This window comes from Trichechus manatus, unplaced genomic scaffold, assembly GCF_000243295.1.
Source record: "Trichechus manatus latirostris isolate Lorelei unplaced genomic scaffold, TriManLat1.0 scaffold00025, whole genome shotgun sequence".
Taxonomy (NCBI): domain Eukaryota; kingdom Metazoa; phylum Chordata; class Mammalia; order Sirenia; family Trichechidae; genus Trichechus; species Trichechus manatus.
Genome location: NW_004443961.1, coordinates 15,729,142 through 15,745,504, shown reverse-complemented (window position 1 = coordinate 15,745,504; position 16,363 = coordinate 15,729,142).

Here is a 16,363-nt window from a genome sequence, read left to right as displayed (position 1 = left end):
TTTTTTTTCCACCTAGTACTCAATTTGGAGCATTTTTGCATGTCTTTTTACAGAGTAATCCATTTCTCTCATTGCCTATCTTAATCTCACCTGACTTTGCCATTATCTTTCTTACTCCCGCCCTTTGCTCTTCTTCTGATCTCACTGCCCACCCCCCGACAAAAAATCTTTTCTGAAGCAAGAAGGTAGAACACTCCCTCCTTCATCCTGACTTTGATAGCTCTGGAAACATTTGTGTGTTCTACCCTGCCCAGGGTTTACATGATGTGAATAAGTGAATGAGATGCTCTAGTATTATGTATTAACCTGATAGGACTAAGATTTATAATATATGGTGCGCGCGCCTTCCTGTGTAAACTTTGGTTCAGCTGCCTTGCAGAGATACCTTTCCATTTTCCTACCCGTGCCAGTATGAAAGTATAGGAGAGCCAAACATAGGTACCTGAGGTCAGAGAGGCGAGGAGGCTGGGAAACCAGAAGACTGGTCTGAGGCCACCTGCGTTTCTCAGCGCACCACACACTTAACAGTATGGAGGTGATGGAGCAGTAGTGAGGAAAACATCCATTGCCATCACTTCCCTCTAAGGTGGAGGCAGGTTGGGGCTGTGGAAGAGAAAACTCTGTTTGCTACTGCTGATTGTGGAATAGTCCTTTCCCAACTAGCAAGTTCCCCCACATATCTGGGAGAAAACATGACTTCTTAATTCACCCCAACACCACTGGTGTGTCTCAATAACAGAAACATTTGACTCAACCTGCAAGTAGCCAAAGGAAATGGCAATATCTTGATAGAATTTTCACCAAGATACGTCCTCTCCCTCCCCCAGAGTTTGTGGGGTTAGCTTTTATTTTTTTGTTTATATTGTCCTTATCTGTATCAAACCCATCTCTTCTGCTAAGTCTGTGGCAGAACCAAAGTCTGCACCAAAAGGTAGCTGCACTGAGGGACGGGAACAGCTTGAATCACCCGGATCTGATACTCCTGACGTCGGTAGCATCCTAAATACTGTATGTACCTTAAACAAGCGTTTTGTTTTTGCCTTGTTTTGTTTTGCTGTTTGGTTTACTTTTATTAGTAGTCTAAGGGAATTAAAAGTTTTTATTTGCTATCTCCTTTGTTGTATTTTCTGTACTATAACTCTGCAGTATGTCTTTTGCATAAAATGCATAAGGGTTTGGGGATGTAAATGGAATTTTATTCATATTTTGTCCAAATACCTCTTGTAATTTGTATCAAAATTCTTGTACAATTTTTATATTAAAGATTTATCAGTCACTGATCTCTTCTTACCTTCTTGATTTGAAGACAGCTCAACAAATTCAAATAGATCTTTACCAAATACCCCTAAGGAGCCCATCAGCTCACAATATAATTCACTCTGTGTAAGCACACTTGTTGGATAACTTAGAGCCAATCTCCTATTTGGATTGAATCCTGTTATTATTTAGTAGACTTTCAGGTGAGATCAAACTCGTCTCTTGCTCAGATGAGAAAGCCAGGTCAGAGCTACAGAGATCCCAGCCAGTCCCTCCGGAGCCCAGATAACACTGCCCCGACTTTTCCCAGCAGCGTGAGCCCTCTGGGAATGCCTTTTCTGTGTCTCTCCAGAATTTCTATTCCCCAGAGCCTGTGCCCCTGCTCTTTGGAGGAAAGGAGGAGCAAAGGAAGAACTTAGATGTCTTCACCCCTTAGCTTTCTGCAAATAAATTTCCTCCCCTCCCCACCCTCGCAAATTTGTGGACAGCAGCCAATACAATGATGACTATATATTTTTTCAGACTAAATGCTTGTGTTTCAGTTTATATTCTCTTGTCAGTGGTTTTCCGCAGATTATGCTTGTTATAATCTAGAAATAAAACTAGCAGATGGAAGGATGTCATCATCGGTGACATTTCTCCTCTTATACTGCTTGGGGGGCAATGGGAAGAAGCAGATAGAAGGTGCTTTTACTCAGCATCATTTGATATTACACCCATCTCTTAAGCCAATCCTACTTAAAGAGTTAGGCTTACCCAGATTGTACTTTTTGTTGGATTCTCCCCTCCATTTCAGTACTTTCTGTTCCCTATCCTCAGAGCCAAATTTACACAGACTCTCCCCCTCCCCACCCCCAGCTTCTACCATCTGCTTCTCCAGTTTCTTCTGGCTAATAACCCAGGGAAGTCCCTGGCTGGCTGCAAACAGTTGAGTGCTCGAGTGCTCAACTCCTAACCAAGAGGTTGGAGGTTTGGACCCTCCCAGGGGCACCTCAGAAGAAAGGCCTGGCAATCCACATCAGGGACTGTCACAGTCTCAGGAAAACCCTAAGTTCTACTCTGCAACACATGTGGTTGCCAAGAGTCGAAATAGACTTGACTGCAACTCTTGTTTGAAACTAGTGTTTACAGAGCATGCGCTATCTGGACTCCAGAGCATCCCGCAGGCCTCCAGCCACAAGGAGCTGGACAGGCTGTGGGTACCCCTCGTCTGGCTGTCATCAGGCCACACTAAGGAGCTGTCCAGCTTCAGATACCCCTGAGTGACAGCACTAGGGATACAGGCCACAAGGCCATGAAGGGGTCTCCCCCCTTGATTTCTTCTGAGCGCCCATAGAAGGGTGTCAGGGCAGGTGAAGAAATGAAAGGTTAAGCAACTTTGGGGAAGTCAACCTCCGTTGAGGCTTGTGGTTATTAAATGTCACGGATGTGTTAACGCACTCCTGCAGGGAATCCAAGCATAATTACGATCTTTTCATCTGTCATAACATGTCTATAATTGGCAAGAATTCTCCCTCAAACAGCTCCTTCTCTTCCTTTAAAAAAAAAAAAAAAAAAAACTTGTTTTAAATGTTATTAAATGGTGGAAATCTCCTATTTAGTGAAGAGGCACCCATGAAGACAGCTCTTGGCACAAAGTTAATCAAAACCGCCTGGGATGCGGCCAGTTGTACTCCCGAGTCACTGGAAGGCTTGCCATGTACTGGTTTGCCCCATGTCAGTTGACAATATGACAGTTGATTAAGTGCTACTAATTTAATAAAGCCGCTCTGAGGACGAAGCTGATCTGTCAATGAAGACCAGGGAGGGTAACCTTGGTGGGGGATTGGGGAGGGCGGCTGAGAACACTGAATTGCCTGAAGTAACGCTGGGGGGAGCGCCTATCGATCCTCAGTAAGGCGCAGTTATTTTTAGTCACCTGATTCTTGGGCACCCAATCATTACCCATATTCATCAGAGACGTATAATGAACAGCGGTATTGATTAGCAGGCATAGCTGAAGAGATTTCCCTATAGTGCTAGTTCACATTGATAGGTCTCCAATGGGAATACAGGGCAGTGCAACCCTGGAACATAACTTATTGTGTTCTAGGTCCTTCTATTGATTTTACTTGAGGGCGGGGGGACAGCCTTGTGCACAGCGGCATGCACTCCCTTGACCTTTCTCTGAAACCTTCCTTGAAAAAATAAACTACCAGCCCTCTGCCACAGGCAACAAGTACACAGCCCAGCTCTAAGTTCTCTGCTTCTATCCTGGCTGGCTGTCCTACCCTATCTTTGATTGCAGTGTGTTACCTTGATTTGCAGAAATTTGCTCGAAGCCAGGACATGCCAGTCAGAGCTCAGAGCCATCAGGCATATGAAGCCTGCCCTCCCCTAAAGATCAGCATATGGCTTCGGGAAATTATCGTGTTAGGCTAATTGCACTAAGTTGGCATGGTAGGAACATAATGAGTCCCGGTTTCGGCATGCTGACCCCAAACCCAGTGATGCCAGCGCATAGTAACTTTCCAAGCATTTTGCCTCGTGGCAGGAATCCTCATTGAGCTGCTGTTTGCAAAAGGCATTTGGTTGGCTTTCTAGTGTGCGCCCCGAACCTGTGCTGCCGCCTTCCAATCGGACAAGGGAGTTTACTGTGCTGTTGACTGAGCGCTTGTCCTTCCAGACAACTAGTGGGTGACTCACATGCCATAACCATCAGAAGCCATGTGCTGCCTGACGGGCTACATGCTGCTTAAAATGTCGATCTGTAACTAGAAACTATTAAACCCCGGGGAGAGAAAAGTAAAGGATTAAGACAAGGACAGCTGTAAAGTATAAGCTCCAATGCATCAGTAGAGATGAGAAAGTCACAGAGTAAAATGGTCTGTCATCCACACTGGATATGAGCACCACTTGACTTGTGTATCAATACAACGCTGTGGGAGCTGGAAGTCACCCTTCACCATGGAAGCAAGGGGGAAGTTTCTCTACCCCAGTGTCCCCTTGCCTGAGCCCGGGTGTTTGATGAGATTATCATCACCAGTTTGCCTTAATTCCTCTTACCTTGGTCAGCAGACTTCGTCATCTCCAGGGGCAGCCTCTCCTTCTGAGTTTGGGACTTTTATACATGTCACCTTCAGCCTTTTCTTTGCCCTTCTTTACTGCCTTCACCGTGATGTTCAGCTCAATTTCTGTTTTCTTGGCTGATACAATTTTTAAAAAAATCAGTTCAATATATTTTGGTCCTCTGGGGCTAGCCTGTACCTTGACTTCTTTCCAAATGTAAGAGCTTATAGGAAAAAAAAAATGAAGAGCTTCAGTAATTTTAAATCCAGAGTCTTGTGTATTGTGGAGCAACTTGGTGTTATTGGAATGCTCAAAAAAAATGGTCATAAGCAATTGAATTTGGAGGTTGTCAGGGTTGGGGGCCTGTGCTGTGTGAGATTATTTAAAATTATTGGGCCACTTCCATGTTTTTAAGAGAGATTCATTTTTACAAATATAAATGCTATTAACAATTTGAAGCACTCTCATAATTTCCCATCGTAGTTCTTCTCCATGATCTCGGTTTCAATTTTTCTCATTTTTTTTTCCTTAAGTGGAGAATTTCCTTCCAAAGTTTCACAAAGTCATTTGCAGGCTGAAAACAAGACACTTATTTGATTATTTTCAGATGTCACATCAATTGGTCGTTAGCAGAAAGTAATCCTGCAAGATGTTAGACTTTTATGATTTCTGTTCTTTCAAAAACCACAAACCTGCATGTTTGAAAATAGGACTCTTTCCAAAGCCCTCAGCCTCACCCACAGAGCTCACAGTCTAAAGATGGTTTCAGGCTGTGATGCTGACTTTGCTTTTCAAGGAAGCAACAAAACCCACTCCCTTTTCTTATACATAGCATGACCATAAACAGAGGGGGAAAAACAGGATGTGGGTGGAATCCAGTAAGTTGTGTCTCATATGGGAATTGCATTCTAAACACCTTAAAGATGAGATGTTTCTCCAGCCCTCACAGTGTGTAGTACATGTTGTCGCTGTTAGGTTGCTGTTGAGTTGATTTCAACTCATAGTGACCACATGTAACAGAGTAGAACTGCCCTATGGGGTTTTCTAGGCTATAATCTTTACGGGAGCAGATAGCCAGATCTTCCTCTTGGGGAGTGGCTGGGTAGGTTTGAACCACCAACTTCCGGTTAGCAGCCAAGCACTTAACTATTGTGCCATCAGGGCTCCTTGGTGCATATCAAAATCAAAACCAAACACATTGCCCCTCGAATCAAATTCCAACTCGTAGCGATCCTATAGGACAGAGTAGAACTGTCCCATACGGTTTCCAAGGTTGCAAATATTTATGGAAGCAGATTGCCACATCTTTCTTCCATGGAGCAGCTGGTGGGTTCGAACCACCACCCTTTTGGTTAGCAGTTGAGTGCTTAACCACTGCACCACCAGGGCTCCTGCTGGTGCATACCAAAAAACCAAACCCATTGGCATCACGTTGATTCCAACTCATAGCCACCCTGTAGTACAGAGTAGCACTGCTCTATAGAGATTCCAAGGAGCGGCTGGTGGAATTGAACAGGTGACCTTTTGGTTAGCAGCCGAGCTCTTAACCACTGTGCCACCAGGGCTCCCCTTGGTACATAGCAGGTGTTTAATTCATAATAATGGAATGAATGGGTGGGTGTGTGAATGGGGAGTCGGCTGGGTGAGCCCTTTGTTAAATGCCAAAATCAGAACTAACTTTAAGATTAGACAAAGCAGGATTCAGTTCCAGGTAAGATGGGGTAAGCACACCCCACCCTGTCTCTCACACTGAATGCATCTGTAAAGCCTGGAGAGAATGAATGGATCAGCTACTTGAGGGCTCTGAAAAGTAAATAGCAGCAGGAGGATTGAAGAAGAAGACCGGAATTTAAAGTATCACTGAAATGGCAGTGAGGTTACATTCTTCCTCTCCAGCATCCCCTGGTTTGAACCCACTGAATTGGAATGACTATATTTTTTTGTCAGAAACTGAGAAAGCCAGAAGAAAGTGGAACAAGATTTTTCAAGTTCTGAAAGAAAAGAACCGTCAACCTAGAATTCTAAATCCAGGAAAAATATTCTTTTGGAATGGAGGTGAATTGAAGATGTTCTCAGATGAAGGAATTCTCGATTTGTTGTCAGCATAAATGCTCAAAAAAACTGCTAAAGGAAATTCTTCAGTGAGAATGGAAATAATACCAGAAGAGAAGTTGGAACCTCAAGAAAGAGAGAGGAGCAACAGAAATGATAAATATTTGGGAAAATATAATAAATTATTTTTCTTTTATTAATTTCTAATGTTTTGAAAGCAAAACCAATATAACATTGTCTGATGGTGTTTTCAATGTATGTAGATGTAACACATAAGACAACTATAACATAAAAGGCAAAGGTAAACCCATTGACATAAATTTATCTTAAAGTTTAAGTATTTATCAGCTTATTTCCAGCAGTGTATTTTGATAGAAAGGAGCCTGAAAAGGGATCACAGGACACTTTGACAGGAGCTGCCATCCATGAATATAGAAGAGATATGCCTAGAGATGCCTAAGAGCCTTATTGTGATTTGAATGGTTCTATTGATAGACATGTCCTGGACAATCCCTAAAAAAAATTGTGATGGAAAAGGGAGTAGATTTTCATGATGTTACAACCAAGAGTCTTCCCTCTAGCACAGCAAGTAACTCCTATTTCCTGACCATGTCACTGGAGTTGTTCAGTACCCTAAAAGTGCTGACTGGAACCTCTAATCCCCACCTACTTGCTCCAGATTACTCCTCATAGACACAAGCTGCAATAACTCTGGAGAGCAAGGGTTTAGGTATAAAGAACATACCTAGATGTTATGTCTACATTGACAAGTGCATAGGTTAGTTGCTTCTTCAAAGTAAGGGGTGAGTGAGAAAGAGAAACCAGCAAAGAAGATCAAGGAGGGTGGTAAGGAAGAGAAGCAGGCTCATGTGGTGGAAGGAAGTTGGAAATGTCAAAAAGTGAGTCATTGACCATAGGAAACACTCAACCATAGGAAACACTCCAGAGAAGTCAGGTGAGGTAAAAATTGGGAAGTGTCCATTGGACTTGGTGAATGACATATGTGTCACAGTGCCTAACAAGCCCAGCTTCCCTTGCTAGCTAAAACTTTTCCCCTCAGCCTCTACACAAGGACACCGTTGAAGTTTGTTTTGCATAACAATGAGTAACCCGTAGACGAACCAGGCACAGGCACCTGACTCAAGTGTAGCCCAACCGTAGTCTGGCAGGTGACCCATGAGAAGGCCTGGTACAAAGCAAAGATAATAATTAGCTAAGATATTTAACCATCTCTGCCCAGGATTTGGACTGTGAGATATAAAGTGGATTGGCCAGTTGAGTATGAGAGGAAAATAGAGCAGGCATGAAGAGAGAAGTAAAGATAATGATCACAAGAGCAAGAGACAGAGAGATGAACAGACACAGGCTACATATGCTGAGAGAGAAAAATGGTTTAAGAAGCTGGTCCCCACAGCTGCTCTGGACTGCAGAAGTGCATACATAAGAATGAGTGTGGCCTTTTTTAGAAAGTTTGATGGCAAAGGGAAGAAAGCCTGTGTTAGATTGGGAAGAAGCATCAAGTTAAAGGGGTGTGTGTGCGTGTGTGTGTGTGTGTGTGTGTGTGCATGTGCACATGCATTTGTGTTCAATAAGATAAAAGAATCATGACAGAGAATGTGTTTGAGGAGGGCTTCTATGCTGATTCACCTAAGTCCTGACTCTCAATTTAGCCTTGCAATTAGAGGAATGGTTCTTCTGCTACAAATATCCAAAGGGCACAGAAGTTCCCAGAGGCAACCATCTACCTAGTGCACACAGAGTCTACAGAATATTCAAAGTGATCAAAGCAGTTGGAAGAAAGAGTACAACATCTGTTGAGTCCATGTTAACTACGCATGTGGCTCTATACTAAGCACTTTCCTGACATTTCCTCATTTAATCCCCACAATGCACCTGTAGAATAGCCATTATCATTCTCTGTTTTACAGTTGAGAAAACTGAGGTTCAGAGAAGTTAAGTAACAGAGACCACTGAAAATGGAAGTTGAACCCAGATCTGTTTGTCCAAAAGAAGCCCTACTCTTTCCACCATGCATCCTTCCTCCTATTCATGAATCATATGCTGTTATCAACCAACAAGCTTTTTTTTGGTTGTTTGAGTTTTTATAGTGTGGTTAAAAAAACAGCCCTGGTGGCACAATGTTTAAGCGCTCATTTGCTAACCAAAAGTTCAGTGGTTCAAACCCACCGGCAGCACCACAGGACAAAAGACCTGGCTATCTCCAGGTCTTTTTTTTTAATATATAAAGATTTAAAGAAAAAAACAAAAACAACCCATGCGGCTGAGTTGATTTCTGACTCATAGCAACCTTATAGGATTTCCAAGGAGCAGCTGGTGGATTTGAACTGCCAACTTTTTGGTTAGCAGCTGAGCTCTTAACCATTACAGCTCTTAAAGATTACAGCCTAGGAAACCCTATGGGGCAGTTCTACCCAGTCATATAGGATCACTATGAGTTAAGATTGACTCAGTGGCACACGACAACAACAACAACATAGTGTGGTTAATGGTGATAGAAAGAGTTTCCAATATAGTCTTGAAATAAAAATATGTGAAACATACAAGTGACAATTCAAGGTAGATCTGTCAGGGTCTAATCTGGAAAATAGAAACCTCACTAGCTATTTCAACAGGGAGAATTTAATATAGGGATTTGGGTAAACAGGTGCTGGAAGACATAAGTACAGGTAGTATCTACCATCTCTTAAGAGACAAAGGGAAGAGGCTGGGTTATCAGAACCTAGAAGCTCAAAGGAGAGGCCCTACCGAACTGGCTTAGACCTCTGAGAAAGAGATGCTGTTGTCTACAGCTGACACCCTACGAGCATGAAGAAGGTACCTCATGCAGCTGGAGATCAGACCTGTCTGGCAAGGGCTCTTATCACAGGACCTTGAAGGGTGGACCCTGAAGAATTCAGATTTCTGAAGAGAGGGGATTGTTGGTACCATTGAGGTGGTGTGATGAAGCTGTTTCTGGGAATGGAGAGAGAAGCTGGAGATTGGAACCAACTCTTACTGCCTGGGGCAACATTGACAGAAATAGCAGATATGCAGGAAGGAGCAAGTCCGTTCTCTCTCCCTCCTGCTTTCTAATCTCTCTGGAATTACCACTATTGGCAAAATGTAACAGGGAGCCAACTGGCAAGGAAAAAATGGGGTTGGCAGAGTCCCAGCTCCAGCATCACAGAACAGAATCTGAAAGACAGTAACACACAAAGCGATATATACTAACTACCTAGCAAAGCGTAGAAGCCCAGGATGGAAGGTGGAGTCATGCTCGTGGGTCGTGGTGAGTGAGGGAGGCCTTATGGGAGAGGTGGGTTTTGGACTGGACTCTAAAGGTGGTCCTAGAGTAGGTGAGGGATCCCATGAGATGAGGCAGAGCTACAGGAAAGCTGAAGGTATCTTTGGGACAGATTAGAAGCAGGAGACCAATATGGAAAACTGAGTTAAGGGATGTTAAAAAAGAATAATTAAAATAAATACGTAAATTTCAGCTTCATTTTATGGATCTTGTTGACTGGCAAGATGAGGAGTTTGGCATTTGTCCCTTAAAAATGAGGGAACCAGCTGAGATGAGAAGAAGCTGTCTCCCAATGACTCCCCTCCTTTCAGTAGAGCAAGCTTTAGGAATCTTGCACTTCTGTGTCCTGAGAGATTGTCTAGGCCAATAATTTTCAAGTGTGTATGTGGTGGCACAGTGGTTAAGTGTTCGACTGCTAACCAAAATGTCAGCAGTTTGAATCCACCAGCTGCTCCTTGGAAACCCTATGGGGCAGTTGTACTCTGTCTGATAAGGTCACTGTGAGTCGCAAAGACTCGACAGCAATGAGTTTGGTTTTATGTGTGTGTGTTTATTTCTAAGCCTAAGAACACTTTTTCAAAACAAAATGATAGGTATAACCCCAAGGCATGAGACAAATAGAAGAAGAGTTTCCCCTGTTTGGCCTCCTTCTCCCTTACCTTGCAGAGGGCTTTGAAATACCCCCTTTGAAATCAGAACACAGTTTGCCAACCACTGGTCTATATGAACTCCCCCACTGCATAGATGAGGAAGCTAAGCTACAGAAAGTTTATTGGGATAGCCCAAGGTTGCTTTGCAAGTTAGTGCCAGAGTTGTGAGTAAAAGGCAGCTCTTCTGACTTCTGGACCAGGACCACTTCCAATGTAGCTGCAGTATAATTTATCATCTAAGCCAGGACACATTTTAGAGTGAAAGACGGTGCTAAAAATAATTGATAGGTGTTAACAGGTCCACAACAATAGTACACTGGGACTGTCCTGAGCAAACCAGAACATATGGTCACCCTAATGAAACCTCACTGCATTTTTAATACTTCAGAATCACCTCGATGGCAATGGGTTTGGTTTGGAACTCGAGTTTACCCAGGTCTCTACTGACTAACAAGCCCTTCTCACATTGATTCTTTGGGTATCTAGTGCCTCTCGGCCTAATGAGTGTGCAGGACCCAAGACTAAACTGAGCACCTCCCAGCTTTCCTATCCAATATCTTTTAGTGTCAATTGCCCAGGTACTTTACCAGACTTTAATTTGCGCAGAGGTAACAGGGCCTTGGGCAACAATCACTGGTGATCAGAAACTGAAGTGAGGAAATGTTTGGGTTGATTGAAAAGTTACTATATCAGTCGAGTTCTTAGTTGAAAGCAACAGGCAATGACTTTGGCTTGTTATACAGGAAAGAGATATGAAATAGTACGGGTGGTTCACAGAATTGCTAAGAAGACTGTGTTACTAAGTCCAGGAAGCAGACAGGAACGAGAGAGGCTAAAACATACGCAAGCAACAGCCAAAATCTTGTCATAGAACTAGTCCAGTGAGGACACGGCTGATGTCACCAGCTCTGGCCATTAATACTGCAGCCAGCACTGCTATGCTGGAGACCCAGATGGCTTCTCCACTGACCCCGCTTCTTTGCATAACTAGTTCCCAATTCAAAGAGTCCAAGTGAGTGAAACTGATGAGCCAGCCCTAGGTCATCCCTGCTAAAAAAAACAAAAACAAAAAAACAGTTGCTGTCAAGTCGATTCCAACTCATGGCAACCCCGTATGTTTCAGAGTAGAAGAACTGGGCTCCATAGGATTTTTAATGGCTATGACCTTCCAGAAGTAGATTGCCAGGCCTTTTTCCTGTGTGGTTGTCCTGCTACTCTAGGTTTTCAAGCTTTTATAATGGGAAGGAGGATTCTGACTACAATAACTATATTATTGTTCCCAAATATTCACTGCCCTTCCCTGGGGAAAGAATTATAATTCCCTGTCTCTTGCTATCAGGCTTGATCATGTAGCTTAATTCGGCAAATGAAATATGAGCAGAAATGATGTGGGTCACTTCCAAGTGGAAGTGTTAAGAGCCAGTGTGTGTTTTGCAGTGTACTTCCCCTCTGCCTCAAGAACAGCCATGTTCTAGTTTGGGACTGCTGCATCGACCTGGCTTGTAGAGTGAAGATGATGTGCAGCAGAGCCACAACCAACGCATGATGGACACACAACATTAGCAAGAATCCAACCTTTGTAAGCCACCAAGATTTTAGGGGTCATTTATTATCACAACACAACTTAGCTTAACCTGACTGATACATGCTCTCACCAATATGTGTATGATGGAGAATTCCCAAGCATAGAGAAGGGTTCAGGTGCTTGACAAACAAATAACAAAATAATGACATATGTCCATATAGGAACATTGACTTAAAAAAATTCATTTTCATATTGAAAATTCATCCAAGTATATAATTTTAAAATAATCACCCCCTTTCTTCAAAGTTTCACTTACCCAATCTCTCCCAAAGCTGTCTTAACATCCTCACAGCACTACAAGAGTACAGAGTTTGCTTGGGTAGAACCCTTGGGGCCAAATCAGCACATTCTTCACAATCTGTTCTGTGTATGCTAGAAAGATTATTTATATTGATTTTACTTTAAAAAAAAAAAATCACTGAATGTTAGAATTGATCAGGGAAGTCTTCCACTGGGAGAGGATGGTTTTTGAAAAACACTCAAGACAGGTTTAGTAAATCAGAAGTTGTAAAAAAAAGAATATATGTAGAAGCATCAAATTTGTTTTTAGGTGGTTTTATTTTTGTTTCTAAAAATTATTTCAAAACAGTTAATGACAATAAGGAACCCATTATTTTTCTAGTTATATAATCAAAATAAAATAGCTGCGGCTGTTTGCTACAGAATTATCTTTTCTCTCTTCAGAAAAGTAAGTTTAGCACTATTTCCTGGCTTCCCCCAAAGTTTTAAGGTTCCACATCTTGATTTACATCTGCTCACGACACGTTACAGTTGTTAGGACTAGGATCATAGGCTGAAAAGAATCTTTAGTTAAAAAGCAGGTCAACCAACAAATTCCAAAGAGAATTTACCTTCCAGGCTTTTGACAAGAGGCTGAGCAGCACTTGGTGGTGGTGCCAGGTGTTGACTAAAACAATGCATGGAGATAATTTTTGGATCCAGCTTCTTGTTACCTTAGGCAAACAGAGACCTAAGAGGTTATCTAAAATGGTGATTTTTCATCTTTTTTTTTTCAGGATGGGATATACCTCTGAAATTCCACACACTTCCTTTCCCCCACTCCACAATCAATCTTGTCTTTCCATGGTGCTGTCATTTGTCTACTATCTAGTCAATTTACCGATATCCTTTGAGTACCTACAGTGTGACTTTCTTAGTTTCCTAGGACAACTATAACAAAATACCATGAAGGAGGTGGCTTAAAGGACAGAAATGTATTGCCTCACAGGTATGGAGACTAGAAATCTGAATTCAGGTCATTGTCAAGGCTTTGCTGTCTTTTTCTGTCAGCTCTAAGGAAAGATCCTTCCTTATCTCTTTCAGTTTCTGGCAATCCAGCATGTTGCTTGGTGTTTCTTGGCTTGTAGATGGTGTCTTTCCCCTGTTTCTGACTCCCTATCTGTTCTCCCCTTTTATAAGACATCACTTAGAAGCAATTAAGACTAGAACCCACCCTTCTCTGGTATGACTTAACTGATAATACCTTCAAAAAAAGACCCTATTTCATCAAACAAGGTCACATACAAAGGCACCTTGGATTAGGACTTCAGTATATATTTTTGGGGACACAATTCAATCCATAACTGTGACCTTCAGCTATGTACCACCTTGGGGCTCATAGGAGTATATAGCTATCTGTGTTAAGTGTTGAAAAGTGTTGTCTTAATCAATGGCTTCAGAGTTCCTCTTAACTATAGGAAAGCGTTTATTTAGGGAAACAGTTTCCAAAGGGTTTTCTATGGAAAGAGGGTGCAGGGGGGCACCATCCCTACAGAACACATAGAAATCAGGCAGTGGATAAACTACTCTGGTAAGACGTTAAAAGGAGAGGGAAAGGTAGGGGTGGGAGAAGGTATTCAGCAACTGATTGGGAGATAGGTGGCTAGTGAGAAATTCCCAGTCACAAGCGTGGGTAAGGATGCCTACTACCAAACAGTACTGAGACTTAAGATATTATTAAAATGGATTTACCAAGAGTCCCAGTGTGGACAGCACAGTGGGAAAAAGATAGAGAACCCTTGAAATGGTGAGATAATCCATAAAAAAACCAATGTGGTGGAAGTAGGGGCTGGAGTCAGAGGTCCCTGAATAAATACAAGCTTCCTGAGAGACTGGAAGATAGAGTTGGGCAACCACTGACATCTGACAGGCTCACTCCATTTTCAGAAGACACAATGACCCAGATACTGTCTTGGTTACAGGTCTGAGAAGCGGTCCTTTTTTCAAGGAACTTACATGCCCCTAAACATTTTAGCACACACCAGGTACCCTCCCTCCACTCATAACAAAAATGGAAAAACAGAGTAATAAAAAACAGTGGTGAGGCTTGAATGATGTCTATAAACCATTGGCATAGATGGGCAGGAGGAGAGCCTTTTCAGCAGTAGCACAGTGCTATGGATTGAGTTGTGTCCTCCCAAAATATGTGTCAACTTGGCTAGGCCATGATTCCCAGTGTTGTGTGATTGTCCACCATTTTGTCATCTGATGTGATTTTCCTATGTGTTGTAAATCCTGCCTATATGATGTTAACGAGGCAAGATTACAGGCAGTTATGTTAATGAGGCAGGATTCAATCTACAAGATTAGCTTGTATCTCGAGTCAATCTTTTTTTTGAGATATAAAAGAGAGAAGTGAGCAGAAAGACCAGGGGACCTCATTACCACCAAGCAAGAAGAGCCAGCATGTGTCCTTTGGACCAGGGGTCCCTGCACTGAGAAACTCCTAGACCAGGGGAAGATTGATGACAAGGACTCTCCCTCAGAGCCGACAGAGAGAGAAAGACTTCCTCTAGAGCTGGCACCCCAAACTTGGACTTCTAGCCTCCTAAAATGTGAGAGAATAAACTTCTGTTTGTTTTTCCATTATGGAAGTTGTAACTTATTCATTGCCTAAATAAACTTCTGTTTGTTAAAGCCATCCACATGTGGTATTTCTGTTATAGTAGCACTAGATAACTAAGACACAGCATTCTATGTGGCCACTAAAAAGAACTAAAGAGCAGAACTTGGCATTTTTGTAATAGTGAAAAATTAGGGACAATCTAAATTTCCATCATTAGGGAGGTGGTTAAATGAACCACGATTCATCTGTACTATAGAATGTACTATGTACCATTTCCAAAGATTGTGGCAGATTTGTGTGTACTAATATGAAAAGATCTCTCAGATCCTATAGCTAAGTTTAAAAAGAAAGGTGAAGAGCAGTATCTACAATTTCTATGGGAAAAAAAAAAACCCACAAAATATAATTACATATTTGAATACGTATGTACGTTTCCCCTGGGTAGGAGAAGCGCTGGGTAGGGATCTGGAGGTAAAACTTACCTTGTTTGAAGATTTTTAACATGAAAATATATTCATGTAGTACTTGTATAATTAAGAGAAATAAAAAAGTTTAAAGTAAATAAAAAAATGTGAAAAGAGCAGTGCAAGGTCAGAGCTTCTGGAGGCCATTAAAAAAAAAAACAAAACAACCCAGTTGCTCTCAAGTTGATTCTGACTCATGGAGACCCCATGTGTGTCAGAGTAGAACTGTGCTCCATAGGGTTTTCAAGGCTGTGACCTTTTGGCAGTAGATCACTGGGCCTTTCTTCTGAAGTACCTCTGGGTTAGTTGTCAAGAACTTAATCATTTGCAGCACCCAAGGGCTCCTGGCCATCAGAATCCACCAAAAAAGACATGGCAACAATGTGTTGCTATTGGTGTTGGTGTGTGCCCTCTATTCCAACTCATAGAAACCAGGGAGGAAAGAGTAGACTTGCTATATAGGGTTTCCAAGGCTATAATGTTTACAAGTACAGATTGCCAGGTCTTTTCTCTCACAGAGCTGCTGGGTGGGTTCAAACTGCCAAACTTTCAGTTAGCAGCTGCGTGCCTAACCATTGTGCAATCAAGGCTCCTTGCCAATAAAAAAACCTGGAAAAAAGAGCCCACTATGCAAAGATAACCCAGCCACATTGTCTTTCCTCACATCAGAAAAATCCAGACTGTGGGAAAAGCAAGTTTATCACATGTGTGCACAGCATGTGATCTTTAACCTCCTAGGAGATACAGATTTAGAGTCTTTCACAACTAGTTGTAAGTTTGTCATAAGTACCCTCCTCTTTCAGGTGTAATTGTTGGTGAATAACTTGTTTGGACTCTTATTTTTAAGACAACAAAGTTTTTTTTAAAAAATTGTTTTATTGTGTCAAAAATGCTTGTAACAAAACATCTGCCAATTCAACATTTTTTACATGTACAATTCCATGACATTGGTTATGTTCATCATGTTGTACAACTAGTAGCACTACCCATTTCCAAATTATTCCACCATCTTTAACAGAAATTCAGTGTCTCTGAAGCTAAGACCCTACCTTTCCCTCTCCATCCCATCCCTGGTAACCACTAATAAACTTTCCTCTCTGTACATTTGCCTAATTCATATAAGTGGGATCATATAGTATTTGTTCTTTTGTGACTGAC